Here is a 24,528-nt window from a genome sequence, read left to right on the forward strand (position 1 = left end):
AGTAGAGGCCTCATGAACGGAATTAGTGTTCTTATAAAAGGGACCCCAGAAAGCTAGCTAGCTCTTTTTCCACCTGCAGAGGACACAGCGAGAAGACAGCCATCTATGGACCAGGAAGCAGGCCCTCACAGGACACTGAATCTGCTGGTATCTTGATCTTGACCTTCCCAGTCTCTGGAACTCTGAGGATTGTTTGTTGTTTAAGCTGCCCAGTCACTGGTAGTCTGTGATAGTAGTGTAAGCTGACCAAGACAGCAGAGGTATGGCATAACCCAAAGGCAAGGCTAACACACAGCGTCAGTGTAGAGAATGCCCTCCAAGCTTTCGGTAAGGTTTCCCGTCATGTTGGAGCATGTTCCACTCATGTATCCATATCTCTTTATGTGTAAATTAGTTTTTTTTGTTTTGTTCTGTTTTGAGGCAGAGTCTCACTCTTTCATCCAGGCTGGAGTGCAGTGGTGTGATCTCGGCTCACTGCAATCTCTGCCTCCCAGGTTCAAGTGATTCTCCTGCCTCAGCCTTCTGAGTAGCTGGAATTATGGGTGCACACCACCACACCTGGCTAATTTTTGTATTTTTGGTACAGACGGGGTTTCACCATGTTGGCCAGGCTGGTCTCAAACTCCTGATCTCAAGTGATCCACCCTACTCGACCTCCCAAAGTGCTGGGATTACAGGCGTGAGCCACTGTGCCAGGCTCTGTTTATGTGTATATTATACACATGCATGCTTGTACTGATAACTTTTGTACAGCATAAAGTACATATGTGGATATTAAAAAGGATAAGAGAGAGATAAAATTTGATTTTTAATTTTTATCTCACTAAAAGCCATTGATATGGTTTGGCTCTTTGCCCCCACCAAATCTGATTTTGAATTGTGATCTTCAGTGTTGGAGGAGGGGCCTAGTGGGAGGTGATTGGATCATAGGAGCGGATTTTCCACTTGCTGTTCTCCTGATAGTGAGTTCTCGTGAGATCTGGTTGTTTAAAAGTGTGTAACACTTCCCTCTTCATTCTCTCTCCTGTTCCACCATGGTAGGACACATGCTTGCTTCCCCTTAGACTTCTGAGATGATTGTAAGTTTTCTGAGGCCTCCTAGCCATTCTTCCTGTACAGCCTGTGGAGCTGTGAGTCAATTAAACCTCTTGTCTTCATAAATTACCCAGTATCAGCTAGTTCTTTATAGCAGTGTGAGAATGGACTAATGCAGCCATACTGTTAGTGTTCTGATTGCTTAGTTTTAAAGTCTTACTAAACATTATAACTAATATTTTATTATCTACTTAGGGTGACATTGTTAAGGAGTGTATATGTAAATCCATATTCCAAATCATCTTCTTGAGGTGAACTAATCTCTTGTCAGATCTAATTATAATTATGTATATAGTATAATTATATTATACCATATATTGTAATATGGTGACAAAGTACTTCTACTAAGGGGAGAAAAATCAACTTTTTCTACTCACGTGGCTTGCTTTGTTGTGTTATCTTTGACCCATGACTTATTTTCAGGAGTCTTTAAGTTTCTTACTTATTTTATGAGTTTTCAGCAAGTTAGAATTAGACAATAGTTCCACTTATCCACTCAACTGGGCATGCATCATAAATTATTAAACAAACAAAAATGTTAGGGAACCACTGTCCACTCCTCTGATTTATAGACTCCCATTTTCCCTCAAGACTTCCCACATATCCTATGTGAGGGGTGATCACTAACATAGAGACTGAGAGTGCCATGCCATATTAAATATCAGAAAAGCTTAATCTTTGATTTTATTTGATAAAAGTGGGTATATACAGTAGTTCTAATGCTCTCTTCCATCTCCCCCATTGATTGTTTTGCACACCTGCTTGAGTGCACGTACTGTATTTTGGAGACTACTGGTATAGACCATAGGCAGGATCTAGAAATAGAGGACCAGTTAAAAGACGATGTTCCAGTAGTTCTTATAATTGGTAGGAGTCCTTTTAGTTATGAGATGTGTGTTAGTTTACACTCAAAGCCCTGTTATCCCCATGGCTTCTTCCCTTGCTTATTTTCTTATTCTTGTCCATATCTCTTGCAGCAAGGAAAATAAAGAAATAATACTAACCCCTTATTAAACACATGATTTGACCCATGTTATTAAATATAGATCAAGAACCAGGAGTTTTATGTTAAGTTTAAGAAAGAACTAGGGGCTTAAGAAAGGACTTAAGAAAGGACTAGGGGCTTTTGATATATTATCTAAATAAAATTTCAGAACATATCTATAACATCAGCATGATTTTTACTTTTCTACAATGAGGAAAGTTCCTTGGAAAGATCAAGGAACTTGCCTAGCACCTGGTAAGTGACAGAGAAGGCTTGAATTTAATTCAGGCCTACCTGTGCCCAAAGAACTTGTCCCTAGTCGCCTATAAAATACTGATAAAGAAAAGAAAAATTTGGGAAGCTCTTGTGATTTTTCTCAATAAAATAGAAGGAGAGGATCAGTGGACTTGCACGGCTATATTCAGTTAAAATGGGGTGAAATGTGCTGATTAGCCTGCTTGAAGGCAGAGCACCTTTGAAGCTATTCTTTTTCTCTTTCTCCCCATTCAAACCAAGAATCTGACATTCTCTCCATATAGCAAATTCACTCTTATTTCATCCTGGTTTCCCTGTGCTTTCTTCCTCTCCAGCTGGAGGTATGTTGCTTTTCACCAGTGAATGCTCTAAGTGAGTAAGTGTTTGGATGGGGAAAAAATAAAGAACGCGTGTTTCCTTTACTTGGTTATTTTGGTGTATTGTTCCTGGACGTAAGTTGCAAGATGCTGAAGTGAATGTCAAATAACGTTAAGAGTTCTTGGGGAGAAAATGGCAGGAGATCATTCAAAAACACACCTAAAGGAGAAGCTCACCATTGCAGGATGGGAAAAGCTGTTTTTCCCTTTCATGTATAAACTGATGAGAAGGTCTGTTTTGCTAGCTGGGCTGATGATGATAATCATAGTTCCTATGGAGCTATGGGCACCATCACATTCATAAAAATCTCCTGAAAGTCTTGAGTCTGACCAGTCTCTGTCTTCTTTCACAGAGATGCAGCGCTCCAAAGGGTTATGACTCTTGAACGCAGGGGTGGTGAGAGGAGTGGGAGTATTTTAGCACAGGCAACAGGAAGATAGTCTAGAGAGTCAGTGGGGTGGAGACTGAGGTGGGAACTGTGATGAAAATTAGAAGACAGCAATCACGGGGGTGGGAAATCGACCAGGGGGTCAACCAGACTTTAAGCATAGGCTTTCCTACATGCTGTTAAGTGCTCCTCCAGAGGAGGCTGGGGGAGAAACAAGTGCCTTCATCTTTTGATAAATACACTTTCAAAGATTATAGTGTACAGTAGAAGGGAAAACAGAGAATTTTGTGCCTACAAAGCAATTCACAGTAATCCACTGGGATGCATTGGAAATACAAAACATTATGTTAAGAGTATGAAAAGGTAGTGCTTTTAATATATTTTCTATTATTTCTGACTGAATAGGTCAAACAGTTCACATTGTTGAATACTGGGCATCTGTAAGGGTTTGGGCAATTTTAGAAGGCATTAGGATTCTTTAATAAGCCCATAGAGTAGAATGTTTCTATTGGGACATACGCTTGAGGATCTGTACTCACAAAGGCACGCATATGCTTGGAGCTGGAGACAAAGAGCCACTGCTGTCTTCCCTGCAACGAGCTTCTCAGGCTCCCCACCCCACAACCCCCACAGCAATCAGTAGTGCAATCACTCTGGACCCTGCATTTGGGGGTGTACGGGCAAGGGCTGATGTAGGAAAACCCTGAGTTGTTAAACATTGTTGGAAAAACTCAGTAACCCTTGAGACTTGTCCACTTTTTCCTACACCCGGCCCTCGCCACAGTTCAATATTCCTTCTATTTAACTCCTGTTGATTCCCTCTTTTATTTCCTTTTTGGCCACTGTGAATACTTTTAACTTGACTTTTCAACTCAACAATGCACTTTTTCCCATTTTTCTGACTCTCTTATAATAAAAAAAGAGTATTATTATTATTTTTTGAGACGGAGTCTCGCTCTGTCGCCTAGGCTGGAGTGCTGTGGCATTATATCTGCTCACTGCAACCTCGTCTCCTAGGATCAAGCGATTCTCCTGCATCAGCCACCTGAGTAGCTGGAATTACAGGCATGTGCCGCCACATCCAGCTAATTTTTGTGTTTTTAGTAGAGATGGGATTTCACCATGTTGGTCAGGCTAGTCTCAAACTCCTGACCTTGTGATCCGCCACCTCAACCTCCCAAAGTGTTGGGATTACAGACGTGAATCACCGCACCCGGGCTTTTTTTTTTTTTTATTTTCTTGAGACAGATTTCTCACTCTATTGCCAGGCTGGAGTGCAGTGGTGTGATCCTGACTCACTGACACCTCTGCCTCCCGGATTCAAGGGGTTCCCCGGCCTCAGCCTCGTAAGTAACTGAGACTACAGGCATGTGCCACTATGCCCAATTACTTTTGGTAATTTTAGTAGAGATGGAGTTTCACCATGTTGGCCTGGATGGTCTCGATCTCTTGACCTCGTAATGCACCCATCTCGGCCTCCCAAAGTACTGGGATTACAGGCGTGAGCCACCGCACCCGGCCTGGCCTATTTTTATATATACACAACACACATAAAATAACATGAACTTGAAACATGGCTTTGTTTATGATGATCACAAAAATCTCAGCATACAGAAGCACCTATCTGGTCTATGAGCTCATTTAATGTTTTCTTTGATTCTACAACAATCTAATGTAAGTTTGAATACCTCCAGTAATAGGAAGTTTGCTGTTACACACAGCAGCCCACTTCATCCCTGGATAGTTCTGGTGGACATGAAATTCTTTCTAATACTGTATTGAAATTTGCCTCACTGTAGCTTTTACTTGCTAATTCTCATTTTCCATTTTAGTCTTATAAGACACATGATCATTCTACGACCTGACAGCCTGTCAATATTTTAACACCTTGCGTGACAAACTTGAGCCTTCTCTTCTTCAAACTAAACATCCTTCTGTCCTTCAACCATTCCACATGTGGTGCTTTAAGAATGGAAGGAACTGAAAAAGAGTCAATGAATGATGAAGTGGAGTAGATTGAGTATAAAATATGTGCTTTCTGAAAACATTAGCAGTAAAAGTTGGTGGAGGAGTTGAGATGGTACCTTGAGAAATAAAGCCAAAATTTCAAGATGAAACATATTTTGAGTGAAGGGGAGAACTGAGCATTGTCCACACAGAGACAAGGATTTCAGTGGGAATGGAGATGGGATTACACAATGAATATGACCAAGTCCCCAGGCAGAGGGAAGACAAGCCAAACAGAGGTGTGAGAAAACAGACGGATGTGAGGGGAAATAAATAAGCTAAATGGGAACAAATCTTCCCAGGAAAATAGGTGAACAGTATAATTTTCATGTGTCATTAAATATTATTCTTCAGGTTTTTTTTTTGTTTTTTTTTTGTTTTTTTTTTTTTTTTTTTTTGAGACAGTGTCTTGCTCTGTCGCCCAGGCTGGAGTGCAGTGGTGTGACCTCAGCTCACTCCACCCCTCAGGTTCAAGCGATTCTCTGCCTCAGCCTCCCGAGTATCTGAGACTACAGACATGCACCACCATGCCCAGCTAATTTTTGTATTTTTAGTAGAGACAGGGTTTTACCATGTTGGCCAGGCTGGTCTCAAACTCCTGACCTCAAGTGATCCACCCTCCTCGGCCTCCCAAATTGCTGGGATTATAGGTGTGAGCCACTGCACCTGGCCAGGGTTTTTTTCAATCATTTAAAAATACAAACATCATTTTTAGCTTGAGAGGTACTCAAAAACATGCAGCAGGCAGGATTCAGTTCATGAGCTATCATTTGTTGATCCTTGATATAAATTGTTAGGAAGGATTATTAATCGTCCACATCTTATGTGGAGTGAGCTTCATTAGAATAACCACCGGCCTCTTCCCTCAGATCCTCACTGAATACATACTAGGAGAGGTAGAGTGACCTGATGTGATCGGGGAGGTTAGAGGGCAAAGTGGGCCTGCCTCTTTCTGTTATTTTCCTTGGGAAACAGCTGCCTGCAAGCAGCATGCACTTTTGTCTCCTTCATGAGGATTCATTTCCAGACTAGCACTGCAGGATGGTTTGTCTAATTCTGAGTTAGTATGTGAAAGTCTATTAGTCCTTCTTTAGGCATAAGCCACTTTCTCTAATATCAACTTCATCAATAATAACAGTAATATTTTGGTCTTTAATCTGTCTCATTTACCTTATATCTCAGCTAGTTTAGAACCTCACTCTGTCACTCAGGCTGAAGTGCAGTGACACCACCTTGGCTCATTGCAGCCTCTGTCTCCTGGGCTCAAGCGGTCCTGCCACCTCAGCGTCCTGACTAGCTGGGACTGCATGCACACGCCATCACTCCTGGCTAATTTTTATATTTTTTGTAGAGATGGGGTCTTGCTATGTTGCCTAGGCTGGTCTGAAAATCCTGGGCTCAAGTGATGCACCAGCCGTGGCCTACCAAAGTTCCAGGATTACAGAGGTGACACTGTGCCCAGCCAACAACTTACTATTTCCTACACAAGTTTTTACTTGCATTTTGTTCTTTATCAAGCCATTTTTAAGCCAACATCTTTGCCGACTGAAGTCCTATTTGATCTCCCAAGCCTGACTGAAGAGCCTGCTTCTCTATGAGTGATGGTCTTACACTTTCAGAAACCTTAATCCAGTAGATTACCTCAACAAATGGTGAGTTCTTACTCAGCACTATATGAAGTCCCTGGGACCCTTAAGATCACAATTATGTCTGGGATTCAAAGGAGGAACTGGGGTTCAGGAAGTAGGTATGTGGGAGGAAGAGATTTCAGATTGAGGAAACAGCACTTAAATATAACATGGCATACAGAGTCAGGAATTGTAAATTACTTATTGTGGCCAAAGTGGGAGGTACAGGGAAGTGTGGTAAGGCATGAGGCAGGAGAGGTAAACAGGGATGATGAGATCAGAAGTGTCTTGTATGTTATTTTAGGGAGATTGGACTCATCATGAGGATGTGGGGGGTATTTAATAATTTTTTAGGAGGGAAGCCACATGGCAGTTGTGGGGTGTTGTATGGAGATGAATATAGGAGGGAAAGTGAGGAGAGGTGAGACAAACTTAAAAGAAAGAAGACCACTGAGCTGATTACTACAAAATCTCAGAAGGGAGATACTGAAGGCCTAAATGGAATCATCGGCATTGTGATCTCAATGTCTATACTCATCAAATATTCTTCAAAGGAGTGTATGATTCTGCTCGTTCTCATATTCTTCCTAGATCTGCCTCTTGGAATCTGGGTTTTCAGGTGGGTTCCATACAAAGATGGGTCTGTGGGATTAATGAAGTTTGGATTTTCCTGAAGCAGGCCTCAGCAAAAAGTTGCTTGTGACATGTTTGATAACATCCCTTTGGTCAGAGAAAGTAACATGGCTGGGGTGGGAGTCAGAACCTGGATACACTTCTGATCTCATCATTCCTGTTTACCTCTCCTGCCTCATGCCTTACCACTTCCCTGTACCTCCCACTTTGGCCACAATAAGTAACTTGCAATTCCTGACTCTGTATGCCATGTTATATTTAAGTGCTATTTCCTCAATCTGAAAAAAAACAGTTCATGCGAAAGGTGATCCCAAGAAATGTTATTAGAGGAGTGAAGAAGTAAAACAGTGAAGCGTGGGCTTGTATATTCAGAGACAGCCTTCAGGAAGGGGAAAGTCAGTGCCATTTCTCTGGGTTTCAACCTGGAGCTGTGATCTGGAGTAAATGGAATCTTTGCAATAACCTGGGAAATTTCAAGCACATTGCAGGATTTTTCCAGGTATCACAAGAGTCTTTCTGTTTAGTGTTGGCGATGTACCCCATGGATGCTACCACAGTGCTCCAAACAGCGCACAACTATGAATCATGTGGTGTCTGGTGAATGGAAACTAATAGTGAAGGCATTAAGAAGGCATTTCTTCTAATGAGAGAGATCTGAAGGAAGAATGTGAGGCACAGAAGGAACTCTCATTGATTACATGCTAGTTATGTGCCAGTGATTGTGCTAAATTATTTCATATACCTTATTTAATTTAATGAATTTAATTATGACATCAACCTTAAGAAGTTAATGTATACTCATTTTGCATATGAGAATATTAAAGAAAACTAAAGCTTGTGGGGTAAAGAGATCATCCAGTATCATGTAGTATGTAAGTTATCTTTTGCCACAATAATGCTTCGTAATAAATAACCACAAGACCTGGTGGCTTGAAACAGTAAGTGTTTATTCAGCTCACAAGTCTGCGGGTTAGTGATTTAGACTGAACTCAGCTGGGCAGTTCTTCTGGTCTGAGCTGGGCTCACTGCCATGCCTGGAAGTCAGCTGCCTGTCAGCAGATTAGGATTGTTTAGGATGAGATGATCAGGTGAGATGATCTCACCTATGTTCCAGTTGTCTCTCATCATTCAGTAGACTAGCTCTGGCATATTTTTATGGCAGTGGTTGAGGGCAAAGACACAAATGGAAACTCACAGTTTTTAATCTCTTTGCTTGTGACATGATTGATAACATCCGTTTGGTCAAAGAAAGTAACATGGCTGGGATGGGAGTCAGAACCTGGATACAGAAAGGAATGAGGAACTGGGGAATTAATGCAATCATGCTACCACATTTGGCGAGGAGATGTCAGCTGAGATTTAAACCCAAAGGCCCGTCAGGCCATTCGTTGTGTAGCATGCTGCTTTGCAAAAGGAAGCTCTGCATCATCTGAATTGGGCCTAGAAAATGTCATCATTTGTTTCAAAGAAGGTGCATTTATTTAATCCTCTGCCTTTTTGTATTTTTCCAATTTACCTTCTGGTCCAAGATGGATTTGATCCAATTTATTTATTTTTATTTTTTGTTTTGAAGAGAGAGCTGGTAAGCAGGGAACTCCAAGGCCATTTTTACAGATAGGAAACTTACTTTGTGATCATTGCATTCTACAAACCTCCATAGAAAACATTATCAATATATACAGTTTTGTCTTTTCATAGTCATTTTGATATTTCCAAGAGGAAATTAATAAAATGAGATATCTGTGGCTAATCTGCATTTTAAAGAACTTTCTTAGAGTGGCAGCTCAAGCCCAAGAAGATTGCAAGTTCAGCTTAAAAGGTCAGCAGCATTTGTCCACTAACAGAGATAGTGTAGCTGAGGAGTGCTGTGATTGTTCTCGCTGCCCCAGGAAGCCTTGATTTAGGAATGCATTCTTCTTCTTTTTTTTTTTTTAAAGAAAAGTTGTGACCACCTCCTTCTGTCCCAGCAGGAGAAAAGAATAAATCTTGACCTCCTTTTGTTCCAACAATAGTCTGCAACTGCCTCGTTCCATTGACTCAACGTGTATCATCCGTCAGTCGTCAACCCTCCTTTTAGGACAGAGCTGCATTCTCCTTGTGTTCTCACTTGGCTTCGTAGTGCTCTTTCTCATCTGCCCTCGGAATTTAAAAGAAAAAAAAAAAAGACCATGAAAAATGTGTAAGTTGGATGCTATTCATTCACTTATTTATAAATAAATGGAAACTGACAGGCACCTCTTCAGAAAATGTTTACCCTATGGACAAGTGTTGATGACATGGGCTGAAAGTCACAGTCTGGTGCCACCAGGACCAGCTGCTCCTTCAGTAGTTACCATTGTGCAGCCTTGCTTTCGTTTTGGCTTGGCACACGCATTTCCAGCCTGCCTTACATTGAGTCTCCAGGATACTTTATCTCTAGCACTGTCTGCCAGAGACAATAGATGAGTCTTTTTAACCAGCCCTGAAAGCTTGGGCTTTGTGTGCTCTCGATCTCTGATGCTACGGCTGCTGACACAATGAGTTTCGCCTGATGCCAAGGGATGCATCTGCTGTTGGCCCAGTAACTTTGCTTCATGGAAATGGCATTCGATATTTTGTTCTTCATGCTGCCAGGCTGACATTTACTAAACTGGACAAATGTTTTTGTTTTCGGTGGAGAAGAAACACTGCTCATTGCTTAGCTAGGGGAGCAGTGGATTAAGCTGTTGAATGTATAGTAGATCTCAGAGTGGTTCACATCATAGATCCTGAGTGACTCCTCCTCAGCTACTCCAAGTGGTACCATTTGGGGGCTATTGGGGAATTAGCAGTTGAATTCCTTGAGAAAGTCCTGCTCCCCTGTATGAACTCCAGATAATGCAAGACTGTTACACAGTTATAACAGAGGAGTTAAGTCCTTGTCCATCTATCAACCAACTAATCCACCAACAAGCATATCTTTAGGATCACTTGAATGCAAGGCACCGTGTTGAGTTCCAAAAACACAAAGGGGCATTGGTTACAATCCTTGCTTTAGAGGTGGACAAATTGATTAAGGAAAATCTCTTTCTCTCTCAAAGGTGAGGTTTTGCTTAATGCATTCGGAGGTTGGGGGAGGATTTAAGAAAGGGAGATATCATTGTGAGCTGAAGTGCCTGGAGAAGACTTTCTTGGGGGAAAATAAAATTTAAACCTAATGTGAAAGACTAACTGATACATTGAGGGTTGTGTGAACCCAGATGGATAAAATCACACAGTCATAAACAGAGCTATTCTTAGATGTACAACGGTTGTTTTAGAAACTAAAACACCCTATGCCTTAAAAAAATCACATTTTTAGCCCACAGAATTCACCATGCCATTTGTGTTTATTTGCTGTATCCTCCAGAGACCTCAGTAAGCTGAGAGGAAAGGGGGAGGGACTGACATGCTGTAGCCACCTACTGTTTGCCATGCATTGTGCTATCTGCTTTACACACATGATCTCATTTAGTTCTTACACAGTCCTGTGAGCCATGCATTATTGCTCCTATTTATAAATGAGGAAATTGAGGCTCAGAGAGGTTAAATCTGTGGCCAGATCTCATAGTTGTGCAATGGCCAAGCCCTCTGTGTTACTTACATACTGTCTGTAACTCACTTGGTTTTTAAAGTTCTTGAGAGTAGAAAATTCAACATCAACGTTGTTTACCAAAAACAAATATTTTAAATACTGCTTTTTAGATAAGAACATTGTCAGTAACTACAAAAATTGATTAAAATGACACAAAGAAAAAAACAGTAAAGAGAAATAAAATGAGATAATTGATGTGTGTATCCTTTTGGGACATATCTGTGATAAGATTTGTCACATGGCACAGGAAGAACAAGATCTGTGTGCATGTGTGGTACTAGGGATTATAATCTTCTCAATTTTGTGCACCCTGCACATTTTAGGTACTTACCAACAGGGTCAGTGTCTGATACATTAGGATTCAGTTACAAAATGATGAAGAACATTGAGATTCCTCTCAGGCTCTCAAGGTGACAGATGTTCTATTGCTAAAATATTGCTTTGAGGAAACCAAAATAGACCCACTGCACCTAAAATAATGTGCCAAAAATATAAGGAAAAAAATAGAAAATGGAGACTCACAGCAAGAGAGAACATTATATTTGAGTGATGGTTTTCAAATTTTCCTCTGTGGGTCATACTCTTGCCTGACCCATCTATGCTTCCATGGTCCTCATCTTGGAGAGTCCAGGTGTCTTAATGCTCTTGGCCACCCAACCTCTGCTGTCCTGCACGAAGGGAGTCATGGAGGTTCCTATACACCATCGTCTGTAGGTGTGTAGTGGCCACCATTGGGCAGTGGTCTGGAGAGGCAGCAGGTTAGGGTGTGATGCTGCCACTCAGATAGGCAGTTTTTTGCATACTGTAACTTTGCCTTGTGTCCTTTAGCTATTCTTGGAGATTTTCCGGAAGAATAAACAATCCCTTAAAGTCCCATTCCCTCCATGACTCCTGGCTGGAAACATCACCTAGACCTAAATGACTTGCCTTTGCATTTTGGGTTTATACATGGACCAGTTAAATGAACATCCCTGGGACCTGCCACCAGGGCTAGAAGGCTTTCCCTGATCCACCTGACAAGGTTAAGACAACTGATTGTATAGTCAAACGCTGCCTGCTTGGTTTATAGAGGATGGATTACAATTTTATTTATGGATTTATTCCTATAATCATTAAATTAAGCAACTGATAAAGAATAATGGAAATTACATAATTAATAGAAACTAAATGATTTCTCTTTTATTAAATTGTAAGATTCTTGAGGGAAATGTTAGTACCTTTTTTCCCTTACAGCCATATCCTCAGTGTCTATAAACACAGTGCTGACCTTGTAGCAGACCTCAATAAATATTTGCTGAATGGTTTCGTATATATATATATATATGTGTGTGTGTGTGTTTGTGTGTGTGTGTGTGCATGCAGGGAAAGTCATTATAGCAAGAGGGACAAATAAACAGAATGAACAAGTGAACAGAATCATAGGTGTTGGCCGGGTGCAGTGGCTCATGACTATAAACCCAACACTTTGGGAGGCTGAGGCAGACGGATCACAAGGTCAGGAGATCAAGACCATCCTGGCTAACATGATGAAATCCTGTCTCTACTAAAAATACAGAAAATTAGCCAGGTGTGGTGGCACACACCTGTAGTCCCAGTTACTTGGGAGGCTGAGGCAGGAGAATCACTCGAACCCAGAAGGCAGAGGTTGCAGTGAGCCGAGATTGTGCCACTGTACTCCAGCCTGGGCAACAGAGCGAGACTCCATCTCAAAAAAAAGGAATCATAGGTGTGATTTATTTAATCTGAACTTCATCTTAGTAATGTATAAAATAATGCTCCCTTTTAGATAATGTGCATATCAGCTATAATTTCACATATGCCCTGCTCTTAACCAAAAAGAAAATCTCAGTGGAGATTTCAAAGGATATAGATACAGGGCAAAGAATGTAGGGCAGGCTGGGGGAGCCATTTGGGAATAAGCAAGTCCGATGGGTCCCTGTAAATCCTACTTTTCCTGAGCATGGCCCAGACAAAGGCCCATTGGTGGTTTGGGAATGAAAACATTCAAGACACGTTGGGGAAACACTGTGTCTCAATGACTAGGGACCCTGGACTGGCAGTCAGGTCCTCTGCTCTAAACCAGTCTGAATTTATGTAATAGTTCCTTATATATTTTGGATATTAACCCTTTTTTAATATATATAGTTTGCAAATATTTTCTCCATATGTGTACTTTTATCGTAATGTTTCCTTTTTCCTAATGACAATAAAGCTATCGCTAAATTGAATACAAGTTATAGAATCAAAGTGTCTTAGAAATGAGGAAACACAGGTACTATTTTTAAAATTTCTTCAGAAACATGTTTTGTATAGAATTGAGTCTTAATTTGGTATCAAAAAAAGAAATGTTTAAAGTTGCTACTTTAAATGTTTTAAGGCGTATATAAAAGGAGACTGTTTTGGGGAAGCTTTCCAGAAACTAGTAGGTTATGAGACTGGGAAGTTTTGTGTGTCTCCTATTTAGTCTCTTGTATAATAATTTTTTAAGAAACTTGAGATGTCTTAAGCTGTACAATGCCTGGAAACAAAATAAAAAAGAAAACAACAACAAAAAAAAACCATGATAAACGTACTTAACCAGCCCAGGAACCCATAGGCTGAAATTCTTTTTATAAAGTACCCCTCTTCAAGGAGTTCAAAGTGCTTGGCATAGTTTCTAAGAAACTTACAAAACTCTGGTGCAATATTAGGTCAAGGATGCAGGAGAGTAGAAATGCAGGGGTCATTTCTATTTCTCTGTTTTATGGCACACTTAAGTAACTCCTCAAAGGCCAGCAAATCAGTGACAAAGCTGGGAACAAACTCTAAATTTCCTAACGCCAAAGTTATTTGTCAGCTTACTGAATGCAATTATCATTTCATATATTATTTTTAGATTTTTCTTTCCTTCCATTCTGTTTGCTTGGGAAAATTTTCAATTTTTGATTAATAATTTCTGATTTGTTAACTAGTGGGTGAGCAGCAAATATGATTGACATTCTGTTTATCTCATGAGCTAGGTTAAAACCTAAGCATCAGTCATACACACACACACACACACACACACACACACACACACACATATATATATTTTAAGATGGAGTCTCACTCTGTTGCCCAGGCTGGAGTGCAGTGGTGCCATCTCGGTTCACTGCAACCTTCACCTCCCGGATTCCAGCAATTCTCTGCCTCAGCCTCCTGAGTAGCTGGGATTACAGGCACCTGCCACCACACCCAGCTAATTTTTTGTATTTTTAGTAGAGATAGGGTTTCACCATCTTGGCCAGGCTGGTCTTAAACTCTTGACCTCGTGATCTACCCACCTTCGCCTCTCAAAGTGTTGGGATTACAGACGTGAGCCACCTTGCCCGGCCCTAGACAGTCATATGAATATCAACTTTTATTATTAAAAACCTATTTTATAAATTTAAAATTGGACGCTAATTTTAATGTATTCTCAGACATAGTTTTTAGGCCAGTATTTTCAAAGTGTCTATGTTAACCAATGTTCTAAACACAGAAAAAATTTAGTTAGCAATTAGCAGAATTATGTGGGTCATATAAACTGTGTTTCCTTTGAAATATTTAAAAATAACACCGTGCATCATTTCCACTATTAAAGGTTACAGTTACACAGTGTTGGCCAAAAGAAGAGTCAGTCTTATCCTCATATAGAAGCTGGAAACATAGAAATGCTTACAATCATTCTGGAAGGTAATGTGGCAATGTGCATATTGTTGCAAATGTCAAAACTATTTGATCTAGTGATACCTTTTTTAGGAATCTATCCCAGGTAAGTAAGCATGAACGTACTTTAAGTTTTGGCTAAGGATGTTCCTTGCAACGTTGTTTACAATAGCAACACAATGAGAAACAGCCTATATGTGCCATGCATGTAGAGGGAAGTCTTCCCTTGGCCACTGGGATACTCCGGGTCTCAGCCAATGCCTGGCTGAACTGGGAGTACCAAAGGCCAGTCGCCTTATCTCCAGGTGGGGCTAACTCCAGGGTCATTTATGCTGCAGTTTCCTTGCCTGACCTTTTTTTTTTTTTTTTTTTCCCCCTCCCATAACCTGCTCTCCCCATTCCTCTTCTCCCAGGAGCGCTCCCCCAGTAATTCATTTGAACGAAAAAATCCCCATCTCAGGCTCTGCTCCTGGGAAGCCTGACCTAACACCTCTTATTTTACAAATAAAGAATTTGGAGCTGAGAATGATTGTTTGTGCAAATCATACAGCAGAGGAGGAACAAAAAGTTCAGTATAACTGAACTCTGTCCAGTTATTACCCAATAGTTCCTCCCAATGCTAGTTTTGATTGAGTTTGCCCCTTCCAAAGGAGTGTGGAATTCTGTCAAGATGGGCAGGTAGCTGGGTTCAAGTCCAGAGTGCAGAGTAGGAAGGAGTGACCCAACCAAGGAGGATCCCAGGGTGAATGGGAGCAGCCTTTATAAAGCAGGGCTTCTCCACTGGGGATCTTCCTCCCATGACCACAGAACAGTCTTAACCTTTAATGAGCAAGGCCAGAGATGTTAAAAGGTCCTGCAACACATAGGACAGTTCAGCTTAACAAAGAATTGTTCTGCACCAACGCCCCTGTTGAGAAACACTGCAAAGCGCCCAGGGTCAAAAAGTAAGTGAGCCAAATGCAGTCAGCAAGTCCAAAGGGCAAGGGGGTGATGGGAAGAAGACAAAGCCAAAGAACAGGGAAGCCAGGCAGCTCTGGGGCTCTGGCCAGGCAATCAGACTGGAGGAAGGGGTTCGAGTGTGGCTGGTGTGCCCACAGCATGCTGTTCTCAGCATCCGATACTCCGTGGGGCAGAGCGAGCCTGAGTCCGGGCGCTTTAAAAGTTTAGGACAACACGGAGAATCAAAGTGGATGCCATGGGACCCAGAGGAAAAGAAACTCGGTGGCATTAGATCATTGTTCTTTTTTAAATTCTAATTCCGACAAACAGATATTGAGCACTGTCATTTTAGCGGCTGTAGTGAGCACTAAGAATGTCATTTTAGTGGCTGTAGTGAGCACTAAGAAAACCAAACATCACACAGTTTGGACTCCAGTCAACGCTCAGAAGTAGGTGCAGTAACGATCGGCCGTGTTATAATTCTGGCTGCCCAGCATTTGAACCCTGTCGCATGGAGAAACTCTTTACCTTGTAAGTCTTCTTGGGCAAGAGGCCATCTCCTGGTAGAAGCTGATAGTGTTAGATATCCACATTTCCATTTTCCCCTTGCAGGGAGGCCTGGACACATGCCCTGGATTTTTCATTGGGAGGTAGGTAGTACACAGCAGAGCCGGAAGAGAGAAGGCTGTTTCTTAGCAGCAGCACAGCTGGCTCCTGAGGACAGTCAAGGCAGCTGAGGAGGTGGCGGTGGTGTTGGTGGTGCCAGGGCAGCATCTGTTCTGCAGGGGTGAACCCCTCGGTGTTATTTGGGGCCTTGTTTTTGGCCACACAGATCTAGCTTCCTGGAGACTGTGGGAATCACCCAACATCCTTTGAATACATTCCTCTCTGATAAATTAGCCACAAATAGTCCCTTTTGTGGGCAGATATAAGCAAGCATCTTCTACGTTCCGATTTCTGGGAAAGCAAAGATAAATCTGACCATGGTTTTGTGTTCCCATGGTCGGGAAGACCAACAGGTACCCAGGTCAGACTCAGGGTATGCTGCCACATGGGTATAACTGAGAACTGCAGATGCTCTGAATTGGGAGCAATGGATGATTACCTGTACTGCGCTCAATTTGAGGGGGAGGCTAAGGGCTGGGGAAGTGGGTGTGAGGTCTCTGGGATCATGTAGACATTGAAAAAGAAAAAAAAGAAAATGATGAAAGGTGGGACTCGTGGACATTTTATTACAAAGTGGTCCGGATTTGTGCCACAGGATGAACCTGGTACCAACCTGATCTTAGAATGTAAATGCTGGAACCGCCACTACGTGGTAGGCTAGTGACTATAGTTGGCTGGTTTCCCGGCCAGACTTCCAGAGGAGCACTATGGGTGAGGTCAGACTTCTCCCTGCTTTTCGGTGGAAGGAGAGGACAAAGTGCTGTATGTAATGGGTAAATTTCTGGCCCACTTTATCCGTGACCCTAAATATCTCAAAGATGATCTCATTTCTTCCATAATAGGTTTGAAATCTTATGATTTACAGTACACAACCCAGCTTGCGGTGGTTTGTACTATTCTGTGTGAACTAAATAGAATTTTATTTGGGGGAAGTAATGGTGGGCAATGAGTTCAATGCTCAAATCCCCCTTGGTTATGCAGGTATCATTGATTGAACACCTCTTCTGTGTGCCAGGCTGTCTTCCACACACTCTCTTCCGTCTTCAAAAAACCTTCCCAGCAGGTTTTATGAGCCTAGTTTCACCTGCAAGGCCTAATGATTTGGCCAAGACCACAGAGCTGAGGTGACAGAAAACATGAGCCCAGGTGAGGCTGGCTCCAATGCCATGACTCACACCTAATGCTTCCTTCCCAGACATCCTACGTCAGAGAATCACATGGTTTACCTCAGGGATAATACGCCCATTGTTCTATCTTAGTTTGTAACTCTCTCCTGGCAGGTTGTGGGGCCTACGATAAATATCCCATGTTATTAGGGGATTGATTTAGATCACTTACACAATCAGGAAAGATATCAGTGGTGAATAAATCTTTCTGACTTAAAAAGTATTCTATGAAACACTGGATTGTAAGACCTCTTCCAGGCCTGATTTCCTGAATACAGAGTAAAGTCCAGATATTCATGCCTAGTTAGCTAGAGTGGTAGGAGAATACTGTTATTCTCTCGTTGGGAGAACACTCTTCTGAGGTCAAAAGTATTGAAATGGGACTATTATTTTAGATCTGTCAAATTCCCGCCACTGGGACCAGAGGGGATGTGGGCAAGTCAGTGTGAGTAGACTATTAATATTAAAGGTAATGATAATAATAATAATTAGCATTTATTGAACAACTACTAGGTGTTAGTACTGTAAAGTATTTAGGTATGTCCTCTGCACAAATCTGAGGGCCATTTTTTTAAGATGAGGAGACAAATTCTGGGAGGATCAGCAACTTACTCAGACAGTAAGTAGGCTATTTAAGATTCCAACCCAGACCTTCCCACCTCCAATCCCCAAATCTAAGGGTTCATGTGATATGATATTAACCACAGATGAATAGCTCCAGCTATGCCTATGAAGAGCTACTTTAAACTTATTAACCATTCATTTAGCAATTATTTACCAATACCTCCTTTATTATAGGCAATGCGCTGCTGAACAACAGGCAATGCCTCTGACCTCATGGTGGAGGAGAAAAACAATCAAATAGTTATGCAAATAAACATATAATTACAAACTGTGCTATGTGCTATGATGAGAAGGTACAGAAAAGTGGTAGATCATATCACAAGGGGCCTAAGCTAATCTAGCAGATCAGAAAGGACTTCCTGGAGGCAGTGAAAATTGAGTCAATACCAGAGGGGTGAGTGTAGTTAACTAGGAGGAAGGCAGGGGAAATGAGAGGAGAAAATTCCTGGGAGAATGATGAGCATGTACAAAGGCCCTGAGGCAGGAGGAAAGAACTTTGAGTCTGTGGTAGTTGCACACTGCTGGCCCATGGGATAAGTTTAATTTGTAAATATTTTTCTGTTTTTTTTGGCTCACAGACTCTTTTGTAAAGATTTGAGCCCCAAAGAGTAAATATTCTGATTTCAAGCTCCTCTTGAAACATCAAATGATGTGGCAACTCTGGGTCCTCTGGGCTTCATGGCTGCAATACAAGTGCTTGTATCTGGCCAGTATTTTTTGTTTGTTTGTTTGTTTTGGTTATGAGATGGAGTCTCGCTCTGTCGCCCAGGCTGGCGTGCAGTGGCGTGATCTCGGCTCACCGCAACCTCTGCCTCTCGGGTTCAAGCGATTCTCCTGCCTCAGCCTCTCGAGTAGCTGAGACTACAGGCATGTGCCACCACACCCAGCTAATTTTTGTATTTTTAGTAGAGACGAGGTTTCACTGTGTTAGCCAGGATGGTCTTGATGCTGGGATTACGGACGCGAGCCACCACATCCAGCGGTGTCTGGCCAGTTTAAGTGGGGCACACACTGTCCATTTCATCAGTCTTCCTACTCCTAATTGTCTCCCTAACATCAAAGTGAGGCTTCAGTTATTGTTTATCGTCATATTTGCACTGTTGCTTTTCTTCTAGTGGAGAATCGTTTCTTGATATTGTTGTCTCCACCAAAAATTAAAGATAGACCAAGAGGATCATGTGCTTTTCCTCAAACTCAGTGTGTGCCATTCATGTACTTTATTGGTCGGTGACTGTGGGCATTTAAATTTCCCCCGCTCTTACTTTGGAGGAAACAGAATAAAGGCCCATAGGGTGTCTCGCTATGTAACTGTCTAAAATCTGTTGACTGTTTTCTCTACTACCAATGCTTGGTGAGAATGGGAAGTGAACTCTACCCCCTGGGTAGGCAGGGAGAGCTGAATATCTCATGGATTTTATAGTCAAAGATATAAAAAAACCCCAGCTCTACTCTTCTAAAATGTAAGACTGCATCTGTTTTTATTTGCTACTCAATTTATTATGAATTTATACTATATTAAGCAAAACAGATCTCCAGATCCCCTGCCCTGGAGAACATACTTTACTCATTTTTTTCTTTGTCAGAGAAATTAATCTTGCCATCTCCAAACCCTTGTTTCTTACCTATTAGCAAGACATTAAAAATTAATCGTGAATGTTTCCTAAACACGTATAAACACATCACGTAAGTGCAAGTATCTCTGGTATCATGAAGAGTCCTGGTCTGTGACCTAAGAAACAGTTTGCAGTTAGTTTTGCACAGTTAATATGTTACCCAAAGATATGCCACATATTCAGAGCACTAGAGGAACTCACTGGGGGAGCTTGTGAAGCATTTTGTAAAGCAAAGACCTTGAAGGTAATATGCAAAGTCACTCAATATATTCTTTTTGTAAGAACGGAGTATTCTATTAGGAATTAATACAGCGCCTTTGCATTATATATGTGCTATGATGCCTAAAATGTCAGTTTCCTTATATGTAACCAAAATTACTAATGGATTTCTATTCATGTTTGCCTTATGCATCCTGGTCTACAGTTTTTCCCTTGCTTGCTTTTCTTCTTTTTGCCATGTGTCACAAGCCCTGCTACACATCAAAACTCTTCAGCTTAAACTCAACCAGCAGAGGGTACTGTTCGAGCACTTTAAATGAACTCCTCATCTTTGTCTTCTTTTCCAAAGAGAACAATATCGGAATAATAGGCTGGGATGATATTCAATAGGCAAGATGCTGGCAAGAGAGTATGCATCAGTGATCAGGTTTCAGTATCACTTTGCAGAAAAATCCCTTTGTTCTCTGCTGTACAAAAGGACATTCCTTGCAAAATGCACATACAGTTTCTGGTGATAAATGCATGTGTTTAAAGGTAGATGAAGGGCATGCTGGTGGTAGAGTGGAATCTGCTTCTAAATTTACTAAAGACTTGTATCCCTTTTAGGCTTGGGGTTCTGAATCAAGATATCAGCCCCACGTGTTCTCAGCTTACTGGTAAATGATCATGAATAATTCCGGTAGTAGCAAATGACATAATAAAATAATCAGGCATTCCCTGCCCTTTGTAGATCAATGAGCACAGATGTCTCCAAATGGAAGAGGGTACTGGAGAGAACACTTTACATCTTGTTGGGTTTGAACATTAGAGAATTAAAGGCTGTTTATCAAAATAAAGTGAGCATCTCCCTGTTCTGAAATCATGTTCAGCATTAAACATATTGTAGAAGAACACTTTGTCACTTAAATTTTACATACATTTGATCAACTGTATCTAAGAGTGGATTGCACATATCTTAGGAACATTTGTATACTTGAGTTTTTATATTAACCATTTAAACACTTTATCAAAATGAGAAAATTCCATATGATAACAATAACAAAAGACAAAAGCACTCCAGCTGAAGAGTAATCGTTCCTGTCCCACTCTTCTTATCCTCAATGTCTCTCCACATATGTAACTTTTAATTTTTATAGCATGTTTTGGTTAGCAACCTCTCTGTCTCTGAATAATATGCTTACATTGATAACTCTTGAGTTATTAGTTTTATATATATTTGTTTTCCTACACTGACAGATGAGAATGTAACTTAAATCACTCAATATCTCCTGTTAGTCATATTTCTATTTTAGATCTTTATTGATTATCTGAGGAGAACATTTGTTCCTTTAACAGCAAGCAATTTATCATGAGTCCTCATTTTTTCATTCCGTATCTGCCACTTCCATCTCCCAATAAAAAGGCATTCTCCCTTTTTCTTGAGCATCTAGTATTGCCGACGTGAAATGTAATGCCAGCTTGATCCTCATTCTTTGGCAGATGGTCTGCTTTTCCTTTCTGCTTTTTTCTTGCAGCCATGATCCTAGATGGAGGTCTTCTTACAGCCACTGGCAAGCTCTTCTGATCTGAAATCTTGGCTTTCAGCTATACAAACTCTCCTGTATCATTCAAATTAACAATTTGCTTCCCTCCGTTTTTGCTGTTCCTGTACAATGTTGAGATGATAAGATTTGCCTTCTGCTCTCTAATTGTAATTCCACCATCTTTGTCTGTAACTTTGTAAATCAATAAATAGTGTTTACATGGGGACTCAAAACAGTATTGTTTATCACAGTGTCAAAAAGTATACTCACATATTTCCTGTCTTGTACAGCTTTTAATTTTTCTGAAGTTGCTAGCTAGCTTTTAAAAATTACTATTTGCTTTTGTTACATGCTCAACATTTTTGTCCATTGAGTCAGAGATTTGGTTCAAAATTTTCCAGAAACTTCCTTCTTCTGAAGCTACTTCAGGAAGAGTGCTTCATCCTGTTATTCTTGTCTGTACTTGTTGTCTAGGCCTCCTATACAACTGTCTCTGCTTTGTTGGGTTGCTTTCCTCATTTGTGGAACTCCAGCCTTTTGTTGGAACTCTAGGAGTTGACTAAGAAACTGTATGTGAGATGCAACTTTTCTGATTCTTTGATTGTGTGAAGATCAGTACATGCAAGTGTGATCTATGTTCACACCTGTATAGTAATTTAATTAGGTATAGCGAATGTAGTTTAAAAATATATTTTCCTCAGAATTTTAAAGGCATTATTCCTTTTTCCTGAGCACTTAGTATTGCTGATGTGAAATTTAATGACAGTTTGATTCTCATTCTTTTTCAGATGACATGATCTGCTTTTCCTTTCTGCTTTTTGCTTTGAGCCATGATCATAGGTGGAAGTCGTTTTACAGTCACTGGTGGGCTCTTCCAATCTGAAATCTTAAGGCTTTCAAATGAACAGAATCTCTTGTATCATTCAGATTAGCAATTTGCTTCCCTCCAGTTTTGTTACTTATTTTGCATAATTCCTATTATCTGTTAGTCTTCCTGGTCTTTTTTTTTTTTTTTTAACAGTAAAATAGTAACCAATATTATCTATTTTTAAAAAATACTTTAAGTTCTAGGATACATGGGAAGAACGTGCAGACAGGTTTGTTACATAGGTATACACGTGCCATGGTGGTTTGCTGCACCCACCAACCTGTCCTCTGCATTAGGTATTTCTCTTAATGCTATCCCTCCCCCAGGTCCCCACCTGCCGACAGGCTCTGGTGTGATGTTCCCCGCCCTGTGTCCATGTGTTCTCATTGTTCATCTCCCACTTATGAATGAGAACATGTGGTATTTGGTTTTCTGTTCCTGTGTTAGTTTGCTGAGAATGATGGTTTCCAGCTTCATCCGTGTCCCTGCACAGGACATGAACTCATTGTTTTTTATGGTTGCATAGTATTCCATGACGTATATGTGAAACATTTTCTTTATCCAGTCTATCATTGGTGGGCATTTGGGTTGGTTCCAAGTCTTTGCTATTGTGAACAGTGCTGCAATGAACATATGTGTGCGTGTGTCTTTATAGTAGAATGATTTATAATCCTTTGGGCATATACCCAGTAATGGGATTGCTGGGTCAAATGGCATTTTAGTTCTAGATCCTTGAGGAATTGCCAGACTGTCTTCCACAATGGTTGAACTAGTTTACAGTCCCACCAACAGTGTAAAAGCGTTCCTATTTCTCCTCATCCTTTCTAGCATCTGTTGTTTCCTGACTTTTTAATGATCGCCATTCTAACTGGTGTGAGATGGTGTTTCATTGTGATTTTGATTTGCATGTCTCTAATGACCAGTGATGAGCTTTTTTTCATGTGTTTATTGGCCACCTTAATGTCCTTTTGAGAAGTGTCTGTTCATATCCTTCACCCACTTTTCGATGTTTGTTGTTGTTGTTGTTTTGTTTTGTTTGTAAATTTGTTTACGTTCTTTGTACATTCTGGATATTAGCCCTTTGTCAGATGGGTAGATTGCAAAAGTTTTCTCCCATTCTGTAGGTTGCTTTTTCACTCTGATGACAGTTTCTTTTGCTGTGCAGAAGCTTTTTAATTAGATCCCATTTGTCAATTTTGGCTTTTGTTGCCACTGCTTTTCATTCAGGACATAGGCATGGGCAGACTTCATGACTGGTTTGATCTTTTTGTCTATTTTTTATTTCGTCTTCTGGGTGACTTTTGTGATTTTTTCAAATGTATTTCTCTTTTTTATGTTGGCAATCATATTTTTAAAATCAAACCTTTTAAATCTCAGTTTGTTCATTTTTCAGAGTATCCAGTTCTTGCCTAATGAAAGCATCGTATTCTTGAATCTTTCTAAGGATGTTGGAATTTCTGCAAAAATTTTTTTTTTTTTTGGTAATATGGCTTTCTGTTTTGTAATCAGCTTTTCTTGTTTGTCTTGATTACAGTGTCTCATATTCAGAAGTTTTTCCAAGTGTATGGGAATATTTGGTTTTCTGTTGACATTTTAGGGCAAAGCAAATGCCATGACTGGGGTTGTAACTTACATTGTGGTGAAATCAGCTGTTTCATAAGTAGACTTTTGATGGACTTCCTCTGCATTTTAGCCTTATATCTCACTCCCACTCCTGTGGTATTTCAGTTTTCACATTTCTGAGCATCTCAGTGGTTCTTCTAGGCAACCTGTCTCCATAGGTGTCACTAACCATCCACCCCCATTATTTTGCTCTAAGCTAACCCCTTTGGATGCTTTTCACCTGTTAGCATGTCTCCACTTTGCATCTGGGGTTGTTGAAAAAAAATTGTTGAAATCTTTTATCAGTTTATGTCCATTTCTTATTTTGCCTTATGGATTTGAACCTATTTGTATTCCTTTACTAACATTTTAATAGGCTTTTGGATGGAAGAGAATATAAATACATTTGCATAATCTGCCATCTTTATCTGGAAGTCCCTGTTAATTTTTGAATATACATTTGTCTGACATGAAATTTGTAGACACACATTTAGTATTTATTTATAGTCTACATCATTTGTAAACATGTGTTTTTAGTGCATATGTGTAAGGTGCCTTTTGGCATGTACCATTTCTCTGATAATTTTCTCAATATTTTAAGGTATAAAGAGGTCAAATGTTTTAAAAAAATCCTTTTCAAGGTTGTAACTTACTTCAATTATTATATCTTTTCTAAAAACA

General features: G+C 40.5%; 1 long non-coding RNA gene across 2 annotated transcripts in view; it reads left to right on the top strand.

Moving 5' to 3' along the window:
• LOC105483722 (uncharacterized) overlaps positions 1 to 24,528 on the top strand; it is a 37,680-nt gene that overhangs the window by 7,793 nt on the left and 5,359 nt on the right. The window contains exon 1 of one of the 2 annotated variants that reach the window (XR_011608979.1): positions 19,826 to 19,879. The exons of the other annotated variant lie outside the window; for it this stretch is intronic. This is a non-coding gene — a long non-coding RNA (uncharacterized lncRNA). Of the gene's footprint in view, positions 1 to 19,825; positions 19,880 to 24,528 lie in introns of those variants that run through there. 2 annotated transcript variants of the gene reach the window in all.

This window comes from Macaca nemestrina, chromosome 10, assembly GCF_043159975.1.
Source record: "Macaca nemestrina isolate mMacNem1 chromosome 10, mMacNem.hap1, whole genome shotgun sequence".
Classification (NCBI taxonomy): domain Eukaryota; kingdom Metazoa; phylum Chordata; class Mammalia; order Primates; family Cercopithecidae; genus Macaca; species Macaca nemestrina.